The following is a 24,654-nucleotide window of genomic DNA, read 5'->3' as shown; positions in this document are numbered from 1 at the left end:
ACACAGAGAACTAGTAATTCACCAGTTATAGCATAATTTTCAAGTAAGAAGTCAGCTGATTGATTATTCTCCATTTTCAGAGGTGGCGTGGCTGAAAGGTATCTTTGTCCATGGGCATGGGTAGAGGTTGAAAAAATGAATGTTTCCCTTCTACACACACACACACACACACACACACACACAAGAAAAGCGTATCTTTGCTTATAGCAATAGCTACCATTTCCAGGGCCTGGAAACTTTTAACCTGCTCATTCCTCATTCAGAGGAACCCAGGCCTGAAATCTTACCTAGAATTTTCTCCCCCAACACTGCCACCAAGAGCATATCTTCACAACCTGTAGAAGGTTTGGAAGCTGCACCCACTTAGTAATGGTAATAATAGAGCACGGGCTTGGGAGTCAGAGGTCGTGGGTTCTAATCCTGGCTCCGCCACTCGACAGCTGTGTGACCTTGGGCAAATCACTTAATTTCTCTGTGCCTCAGTTACCTCATCTGTAAAATGGGGATTAAGACTGTGAACCCCACGTGGGACAACCTGATTACCTTATACCTACCCCAGCACTTAGACCAGTGCTTGGCACATAGTAAGCACTTAAAATGCCATTATTATTATTACATATGTTATTTGTTTAGTGCTTACTATGTGCGAGGCACTGTACTAGGCATTTAGGTAGATACAAGTTAGGTTGGGCACAGTCTCTGTCCCACATGGGGCTCACAGTCTCAATCCCCATTTTACAGACGAGGTACCTGAGGCACAGAGAAGTAAAGTGACTTGCCCAAGTTCACACAGAAGATATGGTGCAGAGCCAGGATTCATTCATTCATTCATTCAATCGTATTTATTGAGCGCTTACTTTGTGCAGAGCACTGTACTAAGCGCTTGGGAAGTCCAAGTCGGCAACATATAGAGACGGTCCCTACCCAACAGCGGGCTCACAGTCTAGAAAGGGGAGACAGACAACAAAACAGAACATATTAACGAAATAAAATAAATAGAATAAATATGTACAAGTAAAATAAATAAACTCATTCATTAAATCTTATTTATTGAGCACTTACTGTGTGCAGAGCACTGCGCTAAGCGCTTGGGAAGTACAAGTTGGCCACATAGACAACAAAACGGAACATATTAACGAAATTAAATAGGCTAAATATGTATAAGTAAAATAAATAAATTCATTCATTCAATCGTATTTATTGAGCGCTTCCTGTGTGCAGAGTGCTTTCCTAAGCGCTTGGGAAGTACAAGTTGGCCACATAGAGAGACAGACAACAAAACAGAACATATTAACGAAATAAAATAATTAGAATAAATATGTACAAGTAAAATAAATAAATTCATTCATTCAATCGTATTTATTGAGCGCTTCCTGTGTGCAGAGCACTGTCCTAAGAGCTTGGGAAGTACAAGTTGGCCACATAGAGAGACAGACAACAAAACGGAACATATTAACGAAATAAAATAAATAGAATAAATATGTACAAGTAAAATAAATAAATTCATTCATTCAATCATATTTATTGAGCACTTCCTGTGTGCAGATCACTGTCCTAAGCGCTTGGGAAGTACAAGTTGGCCACATAGAGAGACAGACAACAAAACGGAGCATATTAACAAAATAAAATAAATAGAATAAATATGTACAAGTAAAATAAATTCATTCATTCAATCGTATTTCTTGAGTGCTTCCTGTGTGCAGAGCACTGTACTAAGCGCTTGGGATCAGAACTCATGACCTTCTGACTCCCAGGCCTGTGCTCTATCCACTACTCCATGTGGATGCCATGGTCACTCCAGACCAGGAACTGGAAGCAGTGCTGACTCCAGACCAGGGACTGGTAGATGTGGTCTCTGCCAACCTGGAACTGGATCTTGTGGACCCCGGACCACTCCAGACTAAAGTCTAGTAGTTGGGGTGCTTGAGGTCCTAGGACTACACCATGAAACTCCCACCCAAGCACTCTGTGCTCACCCTGTCCCTGTCCTACTCTCCCACTTCCACCCCAAACTGCTCAGCATTGCACCCCATCAGGTCACTCCTATCCAATCCATCCCCACTGCTCATGCTGTCCTTTCCCCTGCCCAGTAACCTCATCTAAATGCAGTCTGTGGAACCCTTGTTCCGTCGTAGGCAAACTCTCCTTCAGCCTTAACCTGTAAAAAAAGAGGGGGATGGCTGTTCCAAGGGGAACTGGGGTACTCACCAACTCAAGGTCAATACCTTTTCCTTTTCTCTTAAGGAAATGAGCCCTCCAGGTGCGTTACCCCCTATTCGGTCTTTGGGGCCTTTTCCCTTAAGGAAATGAGCCCGCCGGGTGCGTTACCCCCTATTCGGTCTTTGGGGCCTTTTCCCTTAAGGAAATGAGCCCGCCGGGTGCGTTACCCCCTATTCGGTCTTCGGCCTTACCAATAAAACTTTATTAAAACTTTCGGTAGTCACATGCTGCCTAACTAATTCTTTAGTCGCCCGGCGACTTGGTGGCCATCCGGAACCACTGCCTCCATCAACCTGTATAGATGTATCACCTGTATAGATGTTTGTACGTATTTATTACTCTATTCTATTTATTTTATTTTGTTAATATGTTTTGTTTTGCTGTCTGTCTCCACCTTCTAGACTGTGAGCCCCCTGTTGGGTAGGGACCGTCTGTATATCAATCAATCCTATTTATTGAGCGCTTACTGAGCGCTTGGGAAGTACAAGTTGGCAACATATAGAGACGGTCCCTACCCAAAAGTGGGCTCACAGTCTAGAAGACTCTAGACTGTCAAAATCATTTGACAAGCCCAGCCCGCACCCTCCACTCCTCTGCCGCTAATCTCCTCACCGTGCTTCATTCTCGCCTGTCCCACCGTCGACCCCCGGCCCACGTCAACCCAATGGCCTGGAATGCCCTCCCTCCGCACATCCGCCAAGCTAGCTCTCTTCCTCCCTTCAAGGCCCTACTGAGAGCTCACCTCCTCCAGGAGGCCTTCCCAGACTGAGCCCCCTCCTTCCTCTCCCCCCTCCTCCCCCTCTACATCCCCCCCACCTTACCTCCTTCCCTTCCCCACAGCACCTATGTATATGTTTTTACGTATTTATTACTCTATTTATTTTACTTGTACATATTCTATTTATTTTATTTTGTTAATATGTTTTGTTTTGTTCTCTGTCTCCCCCTTCTAGACTGAGTCCACTGTTGGGTAGGGACCGTCTCTATATGCTGCCAACTTGTACTTCCCAAGCGCTTAGTACAGTGCTCTGCACACAGTAAGTGCTCAATAAATACAATTGAATGAATGAATACAATCCCGTGACTGCCTGAGCTAGCAAAGCAGAACTCGGGAGCATGGGCAGGACACTGCAACTGAAATAGACAGAAATACCAGGCCAGGAATACAGAAGGTGTCCCTCACCCCCATGCTAATCAAATAAGGAATGGAGGAAGGGGTGGGACGGAGATTGGACAGGCAGAAACCAGAAGCCCAAACAGCCCAGAAGGACAGCTGATAAATACCTGCTGCTCCTAATATTCTGGGCAGTGGATCAAGACTCGCAGAAGCTGAATGTCTGTCACCTCTACCCGGAGCGTGGGATGCCGGGTCTGTCTGCACCAAGTGAGAAGCCCTGGGACAGGTGAGTGTCCCATTGAGCACTCATGGATCTGGATGCTAGGCACTTCTCCACGTGTATGTAACACATAAGTGGATTCCTCCCAAGAGGGAAGCGTTCATGGTCGGAGCCTAGGTGCTTCGCCATGTGCAAGTAACACATAAGTTACATATATATATGCACACGTTACATATATATGTGTGTATATGAGTGTGTATATATATATATAAACATATATATAATATAGATAAGTAATATATATATATATATATTAGGTTATATATGTATGTGTATATATATATATATGTGTATACATACACACACATAGAGAAGCAGCGTGGCTCAGTGGAAAGAACCCGGACTTGGGAGTCAGAGGTCATGGGTTCGAATCCCAGCTCCACCACTTGTGAGCTGTGTGACTTTGGGCAAGTCACTTAACTTCTCTGTGCCTCACTTCTCTCATCTGTAAAATGGGGATTAAGACTGTGAGCCCCACGTGGGGCAACCTGATCACCTTGTATCCTCCCCAGTGCTTAGAACAGTGCTTAGCATGTAATAAGTGCTTAATAAATTCCATTATTATTATTATTATAAGTGTAGTCCTTCCGAGGGGGAAGTTCAATTCGCTGCGTGTGAATAACTCAAATGAATGTATTTCTCCCAAAAGGGAAGTTCAGTTCACCACATACAATAAATCTTTCATGGCTCAGCCTTTTTGACCCTGGTCTCTAGCTCTCTCCGTGCCAATCCTCGAACCCATCCCCATGCAAGGAGTGACAGTGGCTTCTCCTTGTCATCACCAAGTTCTGGCTCACTTCAGACAACACTGCCTCTCCTGCTGCTCTCTTAAAGCGGGGCCAGGGGGGCCTCACTTCCCACTCCACCTGACTTACTGGAAAATTGAGAGGTGTTGGGCTGCTTCTTGCTAACCATGCCACTTTGGTATTCTCTCAGTCTTTCCTCTGCTTTCAAAATCCACACCCTCTACCTGCACCTCCAACCCCATCCTTTCATGCCTTATAGAGACACTTGCTCCTACTCTCCTTCCCTCCCTTACTACCATCTTCAATCACTCACTCTCAGATGGCTCCTTCCCCTCTGCTTTCAAACATGCCCACATTTTCCTTATCCAAAAAAAATTTCCCTTGACTCCACTGCACCATTCATTCATTCAATTGTATTTATTGAGCACTTACTGTGTGCAGAGCACTGTACTAAGCACTAGGGAAGTACAAGTTGGCAACATAATCAAGAGAGAGCCTCATTTCCCTCCTACCAGTCCTCTCCAAACTCCTTGAACACGTTTTATCCACCCACTGCCTCACTTCCTCTTCTCCAAATATCTCTTTTACCCTCTGCAATCTGGCTTTCACCCTCCTTCATTCCACCAAGACCACTTTATCCAAGGTCACCAATGATCCTTTCTCACCAAATCTAACAGACTATTTCATCCAAATCCTCCTCAACCACTCCACTGTCTTTGACACTGTGAACGACCCCTTTCTCCTTGGAAACACTATTTAACCTTTTTTTTTGGACAAAGTCCTTTCCTGATTCTCCTCTTACTTTTTGGACCGTTCCTTCTCAATCTTCTTTGACCTCTGACTTAGGATTCCCTCAAGGCTTAACTTTAGTTCCCCTTCTATTTTCAATCTACACGTACTTCCTCAATGAACTCATCTGCTCCCACAGCTTTCAGACTTTACACCAGGGATGATAACAGTTCCCTCTCAGAGTCACACCTGGTGAGTTTCCAGTACTCTACCAGTTTTGTCTATGGGAGGGAGAGCCAAGCAGAGGCATACCCATTCCATTCCTAGCTTGAGCAGTGGCTAGCGAGTGGAATGCAATCTGCTACAAATCAAAACTCACCTGTGCTGGGCAGCAGCAGCTTGGGAGAAATTCGAGGGGGGAGACTCAGGTTTACTGCGTGGAAGGAGGTAATGGTAAACCACTTCCACATTTTTACCAAGAAAACACTATGGTTACACTACCAGAATGATTGTAGATGGAGGTGGGGCATTCTGGGAGAGATGTGTCCATGGAGTCGCTATGGGCTGGAGATGACTTGACAGCATAAGACAAGACAACCCTCCCTTGAACCCACATCTCTCTCCAGTTACCACCCCATCTCCCTCCTATCTTTCCTCTCTGTACTCCTTGAGCAAGTCGTCTACACCCACTGTCTCAAATTCCTCTCCGCCAATTCTCTCCTGGACCCCCTCAAATCTGGCTTCTGTCCCCTTCACTCCACTTTAACCACCCTCTCAAAGGTCACCAATGATCTCCTTCTTGCCAAATCCAATGGCTCCTACTCCATCTTAATCCTCCTCGACCTCTCAGCCGCCTTTGACACTGTGGACCCTCCCCTTCTCCTGAGTACATTACCCAACCTTGGCTTCACTGCCTCTGTCCTCTCCTGGTTCTCCTCTTATCTCTCTGGCTGTTCATTCTCAGTCTCCTTCATGGGCTCCTCCTCCCCCTCCCACCTCCTAACTTGGGGGTCCCACAAGGTTCAGTTCTGGTTCCCCTTCTATTCTCCATCTACATCCACTCCCTTGGAGAACTCAATTGCTCCCACGGCTTCAACTACCATCTATACGCGGATGATACCCAAATCTACATCTCCTCCCTTGATCTCTCTCCCTCTCTCCCTCTCTCCAGGCTCGCACCCTCTCCAGTCTTCAAGACATCTCTATGTAGATGTCCTTCCATCACCTCAAACTTAGCATGTCCAAAACAGAGCTTATCTTCCCACCCAAACTCTGCATTCTATAGAATTTGTAGACACTGTAGACAGCACCAATATCTCACAAGCTCATAACCTTGGCGTTATCCTTGACTCCGTTCTCTCATTCAATCCATATATCTAATTTGTCACCAAATCCTGTTGGTCTCACCTTCATAACATCGCTAAAATCCACCCTTTCTTCTCCATCCATACTGCTACCACATTAGTACAATCACTCATCCTATCCCACCCAGATTACTGCATCACCCTCCTTGCTTGACCTACCAACCTTCTGGCTCTCCCCACTCCAGTCCATACTTCACTCCGCTGCCCAGATGATCTTTCTACAGAAACGTTCAGGACGTGTCACCACCCCACCTCCCACTCCTCAAAAATCTCCAGTGGTTGCCTATCCACTGCTGTATCAAACAAAAACTTCTCACCTTTGGCTTTAAAGCCCTATATCACCTCGCCCCTTCCTACCTCACCTTGCTTCTCTCCTTCTACAACCCAGCCCGCACACTTTTCTCCTCTGGTGCTAACCTTCTCACTGTGCCTCGATCTCACCTGTCCCGGCTCTGATCCCTGGCCCACATCAATCAATCAATCATATTTATTGAGCACTTACTGTGTGCAGAGCACTGTACTAAGCGCTTGGGAAGTACAAGTTGGCATCATATAGAGACAGTCCCTACCCAACAGTGGGCTCACAGTCTAAAACAGTCTACCATCCTACATCTGGCCTGGAATGCCCTCCCTCTTCAAATCTCTCAGACAATTACTCTCCCTCCCTTCAAAGCCTTACTGAAGGCCTATCTCCTCCAAGAGGCCTTCCCAGACTAAGCCTCACTTTTCCTTAACTTCCACTCCCTTCTGTGTCACCCTGGCTTGCTCCCTTTGCTCTTCCTCCCCTCCCCACACCACAGCACTTATGTACATATCTGTAATTTTATTTATATTGATGTCTGTTTATTTGTATTGATGTCTGTTCCCCCCTTCTAGACTGTGAGCTCATTGTGGGCAAGGATTGTCTCTCTTTATTGCTGTATTGTGCTTTCTCAGGCACTTATTACAGTGCTCTGCACACAGTCAGTGCTCAATAAATATGATTGAATGAAGGAACAAGATGATGACAGTGATGATTATGATGATGGTAGATTTTCTCAGGGTTCCCTTCTTTGAGGAGAAGCCCAGACTGATATCTAAGCCATATTTTTTTTTTATCTTGTAGATCTTGGCAGATGTGCACTGAATTATGGGAGGTTTAATCATTATTCATGGCTTTGTCTGTAGCTGTTGTTCCTTCAAAAGTTGTAATGAAGACCAAAGAGCATGATCTCTTTGCTTAAGAGGGCATAATCCTAGATAGTGGAAAGCACCACCATTCATTCATTAAGTCATATTTATTGAGCACTTTCTGTGTGCAGAGCACTGTACTAAGTGCTTGGAACAGTACAGTACAACAATACACAGACACATTCCCTGCCCACAATGAGCTGGCGGGTGTTGTGGGGGGAGACAGACATTAATATAAAAAATATACTACAAATATGTACATAAGTGCTGTGGGGCTGGGAGGAGGGAATGATCAAAGGGAACTAGTCAGGGTGATGCAGAAGGGAGTGGGAGAAGAGGAAAGGGGGGCTTAGTCAGGGAGGACCTCTTGGAGGAGATGTGCCCTCAATAAGACTTTGAAGGGGGAGAGAGTAATTGTCTGTTGGATTTGAGGAGGGAAAGCGTTCCAGTCCAGAGGCAGGACATGGGCAAGGGGTCGGCAGCGAGATAGACAAGATCGAGGCACAGTGAGAAGATTGGCATTAGAGAAGGGAAGTGTGACGTCTAGGTTGTAGTAGGAGAGTAACAAGGTGGGGTAGGAGGGGGCAAGGTTATTGAGTGCTTTAAAGTCAATGGTGAGCAGTTTTTGTTTGATGTGGAGGTGGATGGGCAACCACTGGAGTTTCTTGAGAAATGGGGAAACATGTCCTGAGCTTTACTGCAGAGAAATGATCCGGGCAGCAGACTGAAGTATGGACTAGAGTAGGGAAAGACAGGAGGCTGAGAGGTCAGCAAGGAGACTGATGTAGTAATCCAGGCAGGATAGGATGAGTGATTTTAGTAACGTTGTGGCAGTTTGGATGGAGAGAAAAGGGAAGATTTTAGCTATGTTGTGAAGGTCGAACCGACAGGATTTAGTGATGGATTGAATTATGTGGGTTAAATGGGAGAGAGGAGTCAGGGATAATGCCAAGGTTACTGGTTTGTGAGCCAGGAAGGATGGTGGTGCCACCTACAGTGATGGGAAAGTCACGGGGAGGACAGGGTTTGGGTGGGAAGATAATGAGTTCTGTTTTGGGTATTTTAAGCTTGAGGTGATGGGAGGATATCCAAGTAGAGATGTCTTGAAGGCAGAAGGAAATGCAAGGCTGCAGAGTTGGAGAAAAATCATGGCTAGAGATGTAGATTTGGGTATCAACCGCTTTGAGGTGGTAGTTGAAGCCATGGGAGTGAATGAATTCTCCAAGGGAGTAAGTGCAGATGGAGAATAGATGGGAACCGCAAACTGAACCTTGAGGGACCACCGCAGTTAGGGGATGGGAGGCAGAGGAGGAGCCCACGAAAGAGAATGAGACTGAGTGGCCAGAGAAATGAGAACCAGGAGAGCACAGTGTCAGTGAAGCCAAGGTTGAATAATGTTTCCAGGAGAAGGGGGTGGTCAACAGTGTAGAAGGCAACTGAGAGGTCGAGGAGGATTTGGATGGAGTAGAAGCTGTTGGATCTGACAAGAAGATCATCATTGGTGACCTTTGAGAGGGTGGTTTCTGTGGAGTGAAGGGGACGGAAGCCAGATTGGAGGGGGTCAAAGAGAGAATTGGAAGAGAGGGATTTGAGACAGCGTGTATAGATAACTCGATCAAGGAGTTTGGAGAGGAATAGCAGGAGGGAGATGGGGCAGTAACTGGAGGGAGCTGTGGGGTCAAGGGAGGGGTTTTTTAGGATAGGGGAGACATGGGCATGTTTGAAGCAGCCAATGGCGAGCGAGAAGGAAGAGGAAGATTTGTAACCTTAGGATGGTGCCTGATGTCCCAGTTTTCTACAAAGTACATGTGATGCGTCTATTTATGTCAGTCATAATAAAGCTGGACAGTCAAAAAACAGGAAAGAGTATCAATTTTTTTGAAATGTGGTTTTGGAGAAGACCTGTCTACATGTTTTGTTTTGTTGTCTGTCTCCCCCTTCTAGACTGTGAGCCCATTGTTGGGTAGGGACTGTCTCTATATGTTGCCGACTTGTACTTCCCAAGAACTTAGTACAGTGCTCTGCACACAGTATGCGCTCAATAAATACGATTGAATGAGTGAATGAATGAATGAATGAATGAATACCATGGACTGCCCAAATAACAAACAAATGGGTTTTGGAGCAAATTAATTAAACCAAAGTGGTCTTTGGAAGGCCAAATAACTCGACTTGGATGAGCATATTTTGGACACATATTTGAACACATATTTAGGAGGACTAATTCTCTGGAGAAGACACTAATGCTAGGAAAAGGCCAGGGAAAATGAGAAAGAGGCAGACCAGCAGCTAGATGGATTGAGACCATAACAACGATAATGGAAGAACTGTTAGAAAGGTTGCGAATTATGGCAGAGGACAGGTCGTTCTGGAGAAAGTAAACCCATGGAGTCGCTGTGAATCGGAAATGATTTGACAGCACATAGTAACAACAATAATGATAAGGAGCTGTTGGATTTGGCAAGAAGAAAATCATTGGTGACCTCTGAGAGGGCAGTTTCAGTGGAGTGAAGGGGGTGGAAGCCAGATTGGAGGGGGTCCAGGAAGAGAGGAATTTGAGGCAGCGAGTGTAGATGACTCACTCAAGGAGTTTGGAGAGGAAAGGTAGGAGGGAGATGGGGTGATAGCTGGAGGGGGCTGTGGGGTCAAGGGAGGCTTTTTTAGGATGGGCGAGATGTGGGCATGTTTGAAGGCAGTTGGGAAGAAGTCATTGGAGAGTGAGCAGTTGAAGATGGTAGTTATATGAGGGAAGAAGGGAAGGGGCGAGAGTTTTTATAAGGTGCGAAGGAATGGGGTCCGATGCACATGTAGAGGGGATGTCACTTGAGAGGAGGCAGGATATTTCATCTGGAGATACTGCTGGGAAGGATGGGAAAGTGCCTGGATTACTGTATCAGCTTTCTTTGCTGACCTCCCAACCTTCTGTCTCTCCCCACTCCAGTCCATACTTCACTCTGCTGCCAAGATCATTTTTTCTACAAAATCGTTCCCCTCTATGTTCCCAGATAACTAAAACAAACATAAAAATTGCCAGAGTCCAGAGAGGCAGTAGATGCTGTCCAGCTATTTGCTAGCTTTGCCCCTGTGGCTTTCTCCTGGCTCCAGTAGTTTGCATGTTGGGGTACCATTATTAGCCCAAGACGGGCCTAGAGGAAGCAATACTGTTTTAAGTGTGCCTTGAAGCTTTAGGAGGAGCAGTGGGAGCAATGACCAAAAGAGGAGCTGGAGCAATGGCAGTGTCTAGAGAAGAAAGAGAAGGAAGTACACAGAAGAGGCTTAACAACAGGGTGCATGATAAGTGTGCAAATCCAATAAACTATGAATTGCTAAGCTTCTTCAGCTTCCGGGCAACCTTCTTTGATCATATTCCATCAGTTAAAAGCAATTTTACACCCCACACGTGTGACACTTTTTCTGATGGGTTTCCACTGCCAGGATCTGCCAATCTGCTGGTTGAAAGGCAATTCCCATATCCGTGTGTGTGTGTGTGTGTGTGTGTCCGCGCATCCGGGGGTGGGGTGGGCAGGGGTTTATGTGAGTGTGTATGCATATGCCCAGGTTGCAACAACGGCAGCAGGATATTTCAGGCACCATGCACTTCTAAATCTCTGAAGCTGCTGACCTGAGCCCAAGCTCTGCTCACTTTGTCAGATGCAGAAAGTGGGGGCAGGGGGTGGGGGGAATTTCATGGGAGAATAATAATAATAATACTTTTGGTATTCGTTAAGCACTTATTATGTGCCAGGCACTATACTAACCACTGGGGTGGCTGCACCTAAGTCAGGGACACAGTCCCTATCCCATGTATGGCTCATAGTCTCAAACCCCATTTTACAAATGAGGTAACTGAGGCACAGAGAAGTAAACTAACCTGCCCAAGGTTGCACAGCAGACGAGTGGTGGAGTCAGGATTAGAACCCACGACCTTCTGACTCCCAGGCCCACATTCTATTTACTATGCCAGGCCTGCTGGGGAAGGCATGGCTCAGCGTTGGTGAGAGGGAAATCTGTAGAAAGGCTTCAAGGACATTCTTCTAGGCCTCTGTTAAGCTTGGGTGGAGAGTTGGGCTCACTGAAACCACAGTTAAACCTGCAAGGTAGACTATCTCCTGGTCTTTTTAAAGCATATTTATATCAGTTCATTCTATTTTAAATCAATGAAAATGTTAGCCTTACTGGTTTGATTCCCAACTGTTTCCAGGTATCATTTCCCTCCCAAACTCTCTCCTCCCCACAAATTTCCCAACACTGTAGGTCAAGTGTAGTCATAAGGTCACTCCCTCTCACAAGCCCACAATCGTGACATCATCCTTGATTCAACTCCTTTTTTCAATCTGCATACTCAGTCACTACATCTGATGAATTCTCTATCCACAACATCTCCAGAATTCACTCCATTCAAACTGCTACCACACTGGTTCAAGCACCTGTCCATATCCTGTCTTAGCTACTATATCAGCCTCCACGCTGAACTACCTTCTTCCAGCTTCTCTCCTCTCCAGGCCATACTTCACTCTGCTGCCCTGATCATTTTTCTAAAAATACCATTCTGCACCCATCTTCCAGCTCCTCAAGTGCCTCCAATGTTTGTCCATCCGTCTCTGCATCAAGTAGGAACTCCTCACCATCGGGTTCAAGGCACTCAGTCATCTTTCTCCCAGCTACTTATCCTCACTCCTCTCCCACTACAACCCAGCCCTCACATTTCAGCCCTGTACCCAATGGGCCTTGCTTTTGTCTCTCCTGTCAGTCAATCAATGGTATTTATTGAGTGGTTACTGCATCCGGAGCACTGTACTAAGCTCTTGGGAGAGCATGATATGAAAAAGAGTAGGTATAGGCAATCCCTGCTCATGAGTTTACAGACTAGGCGGGGAATTACTGACAAAGATGTACATATGTGTTGTGGAGCTGGGGGAGGGGTGATTTTCACAGTGCTCACTCTGACTCCTTTCCCTCCTTCCTGGAGCTCCCTCCCCCTTGACATCTGGGCTCTCCCATCTCCAAAGCCCTATTAAAATCATACCTCCTCCAGGAATAATAATAACAATAATAATAATAATATTTGCTAAGCGCTTACTATGTGCTAAGCACTGGGGTAGATAGACGATAATCAGGTTGTCCCATGTGAAACTCACAGTCTTAATCCCCATTTAACAGATGAGGTAACTGAGGCCCAGAGAATAATAATAATAATGATGATGATGGCAGTTATTAAGCGCTTACTATGTGCAAAGCACTGTTCTAAGCGCTGGGGAGGTTACAAGGTGATCAGGTTGTCCCACAGGGGGTTCACAGTCTTAATCCCCTTTTTACAGATGAGGTAACTGAGGCACAGAGAAGTTAAGTGACTTGCCCAAAGCCACACAGCTGACAAGTGGCGGAGCTGGGATTTGAACCCATGACTTTTGACTCCAGAGCCTGTGCTCTTTCCACTGAGCCATGCTGCTTCTCTATGTTAAGTGGTCAGAGAAGTTAAGTGACTTGCCCAAGGTCACACAGCAGACAAGTGGCAGAGTCAGGATTAGAACCCACATCCTCTGACTCTCAAGTCCATGCTCTCGCCACTAGGCCATGCTGCTTCCTGAGTAACCTCTCCTCCCCAGCTTCCTATTTTATCTCCTTATTGCCTGACCCATATACTTAGCCCATCCCCTAAGCACTTTGGAACTCACCCTACCCTGACAGCACTTATGTACATATCTTTATACTGCCTGTAATTTATTTTAGTGCCTGGCTCCCCTACTAGACTGTAAGCTCCTGGAGAGCAGGGATTGTTTACTTTTGTCTTGAAATAGGGGTCACAAGACACTGGGTTACTTGGATTCTGAAGTTCTGTATGTGTGAGATGGAGATGCAAAGATCACAATATACACAATACAGTTAAGCAAACCTTTGAAATTATAATAATCATAATTCTACAGGGATGGAAGGGAGATTCATTAGGATGACTGCAGTCAATTTGAATACATGTAGTTAGGAGAATAGGTTACAAAGAGCTAGATATAAAGGAGGAATAATACCATAGCAGCATCCTTCTGATTCGAGGGAGCCCTGGGCTCTCAAGAGGACCTTCTGCTCTCACACTGTTTCCGGTTGCCTGGCATCAGCTCCAGCATTTCTGAACCCAAGGCTGAGGCTCAACTTCCTAGATCTTTCAGCGATCTTCCATACCTTTTACTGTCAATCATACCCGTGTAGCCTGGCCTCCAAGGCTTATCGGTCCACTGATTCAAGGCAAATCTTATCCGTTGACAACTCTTCTTGTCCTGGGGCCCGTTGTCTGCAGAACTGATAAGTGCTTTTGTGTAAGGCCTCATACAGTGTTATGGAAACTGTGTCTTGCTGGGCCCCCAGGATGTGGGGTCAGCTCTCAGGCACAACACCCCGCATTCCTCTGGTTAATCCTATATTTTCCTCCTCTTGAACAGCATACTTGCGTGCGGCAGACACCTACATACATTCCACCCTTGGCCTTTATGCAAAGCAGAAGAGTGGCATAAGCCTATCAGGACTGCTTTGAGGGCCCCCACTACAAGCCACATATAAGGCAATATGGATACTGAGCTAGAACTAGACTCACATCCCCAGTTTACCTGCTGAAGGAGAATTCATTAGAACACGGCCTAATGAGGAGGCTCACCTAGTTTATCTGATATGCTAGCACTTAAAACATGTATGAATACATCGGGTCTACCCATCCGAGAATACTTACAACCTCATCTGGCAGCATGGACTCCTTAGGGCTACTTAAAGCCCTATCCAGTAGCAGGAGGCAGCACGGATGCGCTGGTCAAGGTCGGGGGTCTACGTACATACAAACAAGGACCAACCAGATGCCCCTTCTTCTTAGCGGTGCTATCTCAGAGCCAGCATCCTACATTCTGGGTAGGGTAGAGTGTTAGACCAGATGACGGAGGTCTCATCCCACTACAAAAGGCTGTTTCTCAATGTTGATTTATATAGGGGTATCTGGCCGAACCCAGTTATTTTCCACTGGGTGGTTGCTCTACCAGGCTCTGTCTTATTCTTCTCAATCAATCGATCGTATTTATTGAGTGCTTACTATGTGCAAAGCACTGTACTAAGTGCTTAGGAGAGCACAATACAACAAAATTAGCAGATATGCTCCCTGCCCACAATGAGTTTACAGTCTAGAGGTGGAGACAGACAATCTACATCTCCAGACCTGATCGCGCTCTCTCAATGCAGTCTTTCATTTCCTCTTGCCTTCAAGACATCTCTACCTGGATGTGCTTCCATCACCTCATACTTAACGTGTCCAAAACAGAACTCCTTATCTTCCCACCCAAACCCTGTCCTCCCCGTGACTCTCCCATCACTGTAGATGTCACCACCATCCTTCCTGGCTCACAAACCAGTAACCTTGGCATTAGCCTTGACTCCTCTCTCCCATTTAACCCACATAATTCAATCCATCACTAAATCCTGTCAGTTCGACCTTCACAACATAGCTAAAAGCTGCCCTTTCCTCTCCATCCAAACTGCCACAACGTTACTAAAATCAGTCATCCTATCCTGCCTGGATTACTGCATCAGCCTCCTTGCTGACCTCCCAGCCTCCTGTCGCTCCCCACTCCAGTGTACTCTGCTGCCTGCATCATTTTTCTACAAAAATGCTCAGGACATGTTTCCCCACTCCTCAGGAAACTCCAGTGGTTGCCCATCTACCTCTGCATCAGTAAAAAACTCCTCACCATTTAAAGCACTTTAAAGCACTCAGTCACCTTGCCCCCTCCTATCTCACCTCACTACTCTCCTACCCAGCCTGCACACTTCATTCCTCTAATGCTAACCTTCTCACTGTGCCTTGATCTTGTCTATCTTGCTGCCGACCTCTTGCCCACATCCTGCCTCTGTCATGGAATGCCTCATGTCAGACAGATAATTGCTCTCCCCCACTTCAAAGCCTTATTGAAGGTATATCTCCCTCAAGAAACCTTCCCTAAGCCCTCCTCTCCTTTTCTCTCACTCCCTTCTATGTCAACCTGACTTGCTCCCTTTATTCATCCCCTCTCCCAGCCCCATAGCACTTATGTACATATCTGTAATTTATTTATTTCTATTAATGTCTGTCTCCCCCTCTAGACTCGAGACTGTAAGCTCGTTGTGGGCAGGAAACGTTTCTGTTTATCGGTATATTGAATTCTTCCAAGTGCTTAGTACAGTGCTCTGGACACAGTAAGTGCTCAATAAATATGATTGAATAAATAAATGAAATCTAGAGAGGGAGACAGACATTAATATCATTAGTAATAATGATAATAATGACCTAATAATTATTAGCTCAGGGACATGGGTGAATACCACTTCCTTGTCTGGCCTCTTCAGGGTCTGCAGCCCCTAAGGGTCAGCAGCTGCAGTCAAGGACATCAACAACATCTGCTAACATAGGGGTAGTCTCATACGTGCCCTGCCAACTTTGAGCTAATGGGGCTTTGGCCAAACAAAATGGAGTCCAGGCTTTGGACTCTGCTTTACTCTATTGTACTTTCCCAAATGCTTAGTACAGTGCTCTACACAGAGCAAGTGTTCAATTAATACAATTTATTGATCGATTGATTGAATGATGGAAAATATAAATCAGTGGTTTGAGTATTTAATGTTCAAATCTAAGAGATCCCAACAAAAAGAACATATAGCTTTCAGAAACAGTAGGGCATGCTATATGAGATTTCAAAAGTCATTCTATTCTGTGCATTTTGGTGATTTAAGGCTTGGTCAGCCTGATAGAGAACAAATATTGAGGTAGGGAATCAACAGGTATCCCAGGGGAAAACTGAATGACTGCAGGTTGCTGCTTCCATTTACAAGATGGTGATTTTTAGCCATGTCCATTATGGTCATCCCAGTTAGTGTACTTAATTTGTTCCCATGAGAAGAAAATGTTAAGTGAACAAAGCATGGAGATAATGTAAAGTGTATGAATACAACTGTATTTGTAAGTGATTAAAAAACACCTTGATGGGTTTGTCAGGGATCATGTCTACTAACTATATTGTAATCTGCACCTGGTAGGTTCAATGAATACTACTGATTGATGGCTAGAGGATTGAATAGCAAAGTAAATATATACTGCTAATGAAAGATTTTGAGTGCTGTTTTGTGTGTGTGTATGTGTGTGCACAGTACTTAATTTTCAGAGCGATATCTTTCACATCCTATTCAGCACAAAGACATCTTGTGCTAACATCTGCCATCATCTCTGGTAAATCAGTGTCAGTGTCATGATCTAATGCTAAATATGGGTTTTAGTCCCTCCCTCAAGTCAGACAAAATACTTCAAAGGATGGGGAAGGGAAGTCCTTGAGCCAAGGTCATCTGAGCAGCTTTGTGTCATTCATTCATTCAACTGTATTTATTGAGCACTTACTGTGTGCAAAGCCCTATACTAAGCGCTTAGGAGAGCAGAATATAACAATGAACAGACACATTCCCTGACCACAACAAGCTTACTAAGTATGATGTAGTGGATAGAGCATGGGCCTGGGAGTCAGAAGATCTTGGGTTCTAATTCTGGCACCTCCGCTTGTCTGATGCGTAGCCTTGGACAAGCCACTTTACTTCTCTATGCCTCAGTTACCTCATCTATAAAATGGGGATAAAGACTCTGAGCCCTTTGCAGGACAGGGACCGTGTCCAACCTGATTTGCTTGTATCCATCACAGTGTCTAGTACAGTGCCTGGCACATAGTAAACACTTAGCAAATACTATAATTACATAAATATGTACATAAGTGCTGTAGGGCTGGGAGGAAGGATGAATAAAGGGAGAAATTCAGGATGATGTAGGAGTGGGAGAAGAGGAAAAGAGGGCTTAGGGAAAACCTCTTGGAGGAGATGTGACTTCAGTAAGGCTTTGAAGGTGGGGAGAGTAATTGTCTCTCGGATTTGAGGAGGGAAGGCGTTCCAGGCCAGATGCAGGATATGCGCACAAGGTTGGCAGTGAGATGAACGAGATTGAGATACAGTGAGAAGGTTAACATTAGAGGAGTGATGTTAGCATTAGAGGAGTGAAGTGTGCAGGCTGAGTAGTGAGGTGAGGTAGGAGGAGGCAAGGTGATTGAGTACTTTAAAAGTTAGTTCTCTAACGATATTGGCATGAAAATTCAGTAGTGCTTAGAGCTAAAAGAAGAGCATTATAACGGGGCATGGCAGTACAAAATTTGTCCACATAAACAAACTGAACAATGAACACACTCATCCAAAGCACACTCATCCAGTGTGGCCTAGTGGATAGTGCATGGACCTGAGGGTCAGAGAGACCTGGGTTCTAATCCCGGCTCTGACACTTGTCTGCTGTGTGACCTTGGATGTCACTAACTTCTCTGTGTCTCAGTTACCTCATCTGTAAAATGGAGATTAAGACTTTGAGCTCCATGTGGGACGTGGACTGTGTCCAACCCGATTTACCTTGTATCTACCCCAGCACTTAGTACAGTGGCTGGCATATAGTAAGCACTTAACAAATACCACTAAAAAAAAAAAAATCCAGCTATAAATTATGGACACAAGGGGCAGCTGTTTCCACTGGGAAGGCACATTTGGTGCCTCAGCAGGGAAACTAGTTCCAGCTTTATTTGGTTTTACCATGCTTTCACCATTCTTTCCACCGTGGTTTCTGGATAGTCCATGCACACGTTTGTTCATATGAGTTATGAGGATAATTTACTATTGGAGACCAAGACCCTAAAATGTCTTTCCAAAGGGCACTAAGGTACGTGGTCCTAAATGGTTTTTCCATTGATTGCCCCCCAACTCCCCGAAGTTAGCAAGTGCAGTAAACACAGTGAAAATCAGAGTCTGGTGGAGTGATCAGGTCCGCCGAAGACTAGCAGCAGCAAGGTCCCGGAATGCAGTCAGCTCATCCTATGTGAGGGGATGTTTTCTGCTCCTCTTCTGCCCCTGGCTTCACTTTCATTCTGGCCTCTGTTCTCAGGAAGATAAAAATCCATTTGAATATCATTTCAAAGCACAACTTGTTATTCGAATACATCGAGATGCAGCATGTCCTAGTGGAAAGAGTACAGGCCTGGGAATCAGAGGACCTGGGTTCCAATCCTGGCTCTGCCACTTGCCAGCTGTGTGACCTTGGGCAAGTCACTTCATTTCTCTATGCCTGTTACCTCATCTGTAAAATGGGGATTAAGACTGTGAACCTTATATGGGACAGGGACTGAGTACAACCTGATTATTTTGTATGTACCTCAGCGCTTAATACAGCGCATGGCACGTAGAAAGAACTTAATAAATACCATTAAAAGAAAAAAGTCCCTTGGTTTGAGGTTTATCCATCAAATAGTCTGAGGTACCTTTCAATTCCTATTCTATCCTGGTCCTCCTCGACCTCTCAGCTGCCTTCGAAACTGTGGACCACCCCCTTCTCCTCAACACTCTGTCCAACCTTGGCTTCACAGACTCTGCCCTCTCCTGGCTCTCCTCATCTCTCTGGCTGTCCATTCTCAGTCTCCTTTGGGGGCTCCTCCTCCCCTTCCCATCCCCTTACTTTAGGGGTTCCTCAATGGTCAGTTCTGGGTCCCCTTCTGTTCTCTATCTATACTCACTCCCTTGGGGAACTCATTCACTCCCACAGCTTCAACTATCATCTCTACGCTGATGACACCCAAATCTACTTCTCCACCCCTGCTCTCTCTCCCTCCCGCCAGGCTCATATCTGAAAGCAGTGGGGAAGAAGCCATTGGAGAGAGAACAGTTTTCTACAAAAATGTTCAGCCCGTATTTCCCCATTCCTCAAGAAACTCCAGTGGTTGTATATATCTGTAATTTAATTTATTTTATATTGATGTCTTTATTTATATTGATGTCTGTTTATTTGTATTGATGTCTGTCTCTCCCCCAACCCCTGCAGACTGAGCTCGTTGTGGGCAGGGATTGTCCCTCTTTATTGCTGAATTGTAATTTCACAAGTGCTTAGTACAGTGCTCTGCACACAGTAAATTCTTAATAAATACGGTTGAATTGAATCCATCTCCGCATCAAACAAAAATTCCTCACAATTGACTTTAAAGCACTTGCCCCCTCCTACCTAACGTCACTACTTTACTACAACCCAGCGCACACACTTCTCTTAATGCTAATCTTCTCACTGCGACTCGATTTCGCCTATCTCACCACTGACCTCTCGCCCACGTCCTGCCTCTGGCCTGGAACGCCCTCCCTTTTCATATCCCCTTCTAGACTGTGAGCCCGCTGTTGGGTAGGGACCGTCTCTATATGTTGCCAACTTGTACTTCCCAAGCACTTAGTAAAGTGCTCTGCACACAGTAAGCGCTCAATAAATACGATTGAATGAATGAAGGAATGAATATCCGACAGACAGTTACTCGCCCCCCTTTCAAGTCCTCCAGGAGGCCTGCACTAACTAAGCCCCCCTTTCCTCTTCTCCCATTCCCTTCTGCATCACCCTGACTTGCTCCCTTTGTTTTTCCCCCTCCCAACCCCACAGCACTTATGTACATAGCTATAATTTATTTATATTAATGTCTGTCTCCACCTCTAGACTTTAAGCACATTGTGGGCAGGGATTGTGTCTGTTTCTTGCTGTATTATTGTATTGTAGAGAAGCAGCTTAGTAGATAGAGCACCGGCCTGGGAGTCAGAAGTACCTGGGTTCTTATCCCAAATCCACCACATGTCTAATGTGTGACCTTGGGCAAATCACTTCTCTGTGCCTCAGTTGCCCCATCTGTAAAATAGGGATAAGAGTGTGAGCCCCATGTGGGACAGGGACTGTGTCCAACCTGATTAACTTGTATCTACTCCAGCACTTAGAACGGTGCTTGGCACATAATAAGCACTTAGTAAGTATTATAATTAAGTACCATAATTATTTCCCAAGTGCTTACTGCACACAGTAAGCACTCAATAAATTTGTTTGAATGATTGAATGAATCACTGAAATCTGGCTGTCCCCAGACAACATGGTCTCTCCAGCTGCTCTCTCCAGAGCGGGCCTCATTTTATCCCACTCCCCCAGATTCACTGGGAAAGGAGGAGGTGTTACTTCATTTTCATCATCATCATCATCAATCGTATTTATTGAGCGCTTGCTATGTGCAGAGCACTGTACTAAGCGCTTGGGAAGTACAAATTGGCAACATATAGAGACAGTCCCTACCCAACAGTGGGCTCACAGTCTAAAAGGGGCTCACAGTCTAAAAGGGGATTAAAATTTTCATATCCCAATGCCACTTTCGCACCATTCCACCTTCCCCATCCCTTTCTTTCTTTCGCTTCCTTCGAAGCCCTTATCACCTGCTTCTACCAACCACTCCGGGTTCTAGTAATGGTCACCTACCACCCCCCAGGCTACACCTCCAACTTCTTTAACCATTTTGATCCCTTTCTCACATTCCTTCTTTCTCCATGCCTACATTGATCCTTGGGGACTTCAATATGCACTTAGATGTTCCTGATGACCCTTCTGCTGCACGCCTTCTATAACTCCTCAACTCCACTGCCCTCCTGCTCCACTCCACCTCACCCATTCATCAACTTGGACACACACTCGACCTCATAATCCCTAGCCACTGCACAATCTCTACCCTCACCAACTCTGAAATCCCTCTATCAGATCACAACCTCTTCATCTGCCTTCTCTCCCACACACCTCCTACCCGTAAATCTGTACTGTTCCCCACAGAGACCTCCAATCTTTTGATCCCATCCAATTTTCTCAACTCATCATACCCCGTTTAGCCAAACTACCCTCCCTTTGTGGACACCAACTCTTAACCAGCCTTACTCCATTTTGTTTTCATTCTCCATTTTGCATTAATCTAGTTTGTTTTCCTAAATTATGATTCAGCCACACTCTTCCCCTTTTGTCAATTTCAGCCATACCGTCCCCTGTCATCAGTTTCAGCCACACCCTATCATCAGTTAGGACAACTGCAGCCACATTTAATTGGATCTGTTGATGGTGTGAAGGAGCACCATCCCCACCACGGTGTATAACTAACTACCTCTCCCACATTTCTGTGAGGGTGTTGAGTCCACTTTTAGCATAACACACTTTGTCTGTCTTCACCCATGCAGATCTGTAATAGCATTCCATTTATAAACCCCTTGTGCTGTGTTGCTGCAACTGGCTTCGTTTGTTGGACCTGACATCTTGATGACGAAATTGACTCTCTCAAAACCACCCTCTCTACTGAACTCAACTCACTCGCTCTCCTATCCCTTCCTCGATCTCATACCACTAACCCACAGCCCTGGATCACCTCCACAGTCTGCCGCCTTTGTTCTTGCGCATGAGCTGCTGAGTGATGCTGGTGGAAATCTAGATCAGGCCAACTTCGTCCACTTCAAGCTAATCCTTGAGTGCTTTAAATCTGCCTTCTTTTCTGCCAGGCAAAATGAGTTCTCCATCCTTATTCATACCCATGCCCATCACCCTCATCAGTGGTTCCAGATGTCCCTCCTCAAACACCCTGTCTCCCTGCTTCCCTCGTCCCTTGTCCTCTATGACTTGGCCACTTACTTTATTGAGAAAATCGACACTCTCAGGCATGATGCCCTTAAAATCTCCCCTGCCCCTCCCCAGTCCCTTCCCCTTCTTGCCCCTTCTTCAACTCTCTCAACTTTCCTAGAAGTACCTCTAGAGGAGATCTCCTGCTTTCCCTCAAAACCCACCCATCCACCCGCGCATCCGACCCCACTCCTTTGCACCTTATCAAAACACGTGCCCTCCCTGCCGCCCCCTTCCCTTCTTCCCTGCCTAACTGCCATCTTCAATTGTTTGCTCTCCATTGGCTGCTTCCCCATTGCTTTCAAATATGCTCATGTCTCCCCTATCCTAAAACAACCTTCCTTTGACCCCATGGCTCCCTCCAGTTATCACCCCATCTCCCTCCTACCATTCCTTTCTAAACTCCTTGAGTGAGTGGTCTACACCCACTGCCTCAAATTCCTCTCCTCTAATTCTCTCCTTGACCCACTCCAATCTGGATTCCGTCCCCTTCACTCCACAGAAACTGCTCTGTCAAAGGTCACCAATGATCTCCTTCTTGTCAAATTCAATGGCCTCTACTCCATCCTAATCCTCCTCGACCTCTCAGCTGCCTTGGACACTGTCGACCACCTGCTTCTCCTGGAAACATTATCCAACCTCAGCTTCACTGATACTGTCCTCTCCTGGTTCTCCTCCTATCCCTCTGGCCGCTCATTCTCAGTCTCTTTCATGGGCTCCTCCTCTGCCACCCACCCCCTAAATGTGGGGGGTCCCTCAAGGTTCAGTTCTGGGTCCCCTTCTATTCTACATCTACACCTTGGAGAACTCGTTTGCTCCCATGGCTTCAACTACCACCGTTATGCAGATGTTACCCAAATCTACATCTCCAGCCCCGATCTCTCTCCCTCTCTGCAGTCTCACATTTCCTCCTGCCTTCTAGACATCTCTACTTGAACGTCTTCCAGTCATCTCAAGTTTAACATGTCCAAAACATGTTATCTTCCCACCCAGATCCTGTCCTCCCCCTGACTTTCCTATCACTGTGGTTGGCACCACCATCCTTCCTTTCTCACAAGCCTGTAACCTTGGTGTTATCCTTGACTCCTCTCTTTCATTCAACCCACATATTCAATCCGTCAATAAATCCTGTCGATTCGCTAAAATTTCCCCTTTCCTCTCCATCCAAACTACTACCACGTTAATCCAAGCCCTTATCCTACCTCGCCTTGATTACTGTATCAGCCTCCTTGCTGACCTCCGTGCTTCCTGCCTCTCCCCATTCCAATCCATACTTCACTCTGCTGCCCAGCTCATTTTCCTACAAAAAGGAAACAGACCATGTTTCCCCACTCCTCAAGAACTTCTAGTGGTTGCCCATCCACCTCCACATCAAACAAAAATTCCTCACCATTGGTTTTAGAGCACTCAATTACCTTTCCCTCTCCTACTTCACCCCACTACTCTCCTACTACAACCCAGCCCAAACATTCGACTCCTCTAATGCTAACCTTCTCACTGTACCTCGACCTTGTCTATCTCACCGATGACCTTTCATCCACATCCTGCCTCTGGCCGGGAATGTCCTCCTTTCTCATATCTGACAGACGATTACACTCCCCCCTTCAAAGCCTTATTAAAGGCATGTCTCCTCCACTCCCTTCTGCATATCCCTGACTTACTCCCTTTATTCATCCCCCTCCCAGTCTCACAGCACCTATGTACATATCTGTAATGTCTGCCTCCCCTTCTAGATTGTAAATTTGTTGTGGGTAGGGAATGAGTCTGTTTATTGTTATATTGTACTTTCCCAAGCACTTAATGCAGTGCTTTGCGCACAGTAAGTGCTCAATAAATTGGACTGAATGAACTAATCCCAATTTTACAGATGAGGTAATTGAGGCACAGAGAAGTTAAGTGACTTGCCCACAATCACACAGCAGACAAGTGGTGGAGCGGGATTAGAACCCAGGTCCTCTGACCCCTGGGCCTGTGATCCTTCTACTAGGCCACATTGCTTCTCATTCATCTTGTTCATTTGTCCACTGGAAGCCGAGCAGCAGGTTAGGAAGATGGAATGATTGGGAGGAAACCACCTATCCTGCCCCACACCCACTTCAAGCAATTTGGCCTAGATGGCTTGGTAGATGGCTTCCCAGTTGAGGGAAGTAGAATTTAGGCGTGGCAGCTTCCAACTGAGGTCAGTACCTTAATGTACCCCCAAAAGAACAATCTGGTCAGATCATGAGACCTCCTCTAAGATACTTCCCTTGGCTACGAAACTAGGAAACCGAAAGCAAGGAGGTCAGAGGAAACGTTCTGAGGACACAGTAAAACAAATCCTCAGACAATGCTGTACCCCAAGCTGCAAACTGGGAGCCAACTGCTTAAGACACACCTGCATGGCGCCCTGCCTTCAAGAAGGGAGTGGCTCTTCTCAAGCAAGAGCTTCAAAAGGAAAGAGAGACACGAGCCAACAATAGTACCAGGGCCTGAAAACATTAAGCCTGATAACACAACCATAAATACACTTACTA

The 24,654-nt window shown here is 45.8% G+C and overlaps 1 non-coding gene across 1 annotated transcript; it reads left to right on the top strand.

The window, feature by feature from the left end:
- Positions 1 to 5,323: 5,323 nt before the first annotated feature.
- Positions 5,324 to 5,461, top strand: LOC119949744. Its single transcript, XR_005457282.1, has one exon. It is a non-coding gene; the product is annotated as a small nucleolar RNA SNORA7 (small nucleolar RNA).
- Positions 5,462 to 24,654: the final 19,193 nt, after the last annotated feature.

This window comes from Tachyglossus aculeatus, chromosome X2, assembly GCF_015852505.1.
Source record: "Tachyglossus aculeatus isolate mTacAcu1 chromosome X2, mTacAcu1.pri, whole genome shotgun sequence".
Taxonomy (NCBI): domain Eukaryota; kingdom Metazoa; phylum Chordata; class Mammalia; order Monotremata; family Tachyglossidae; genus Tachyglossus; species Tachyglossus aculeatus.
This window is presented reverse-complemented; position numbering and strand designations above follow the sequence as displayed.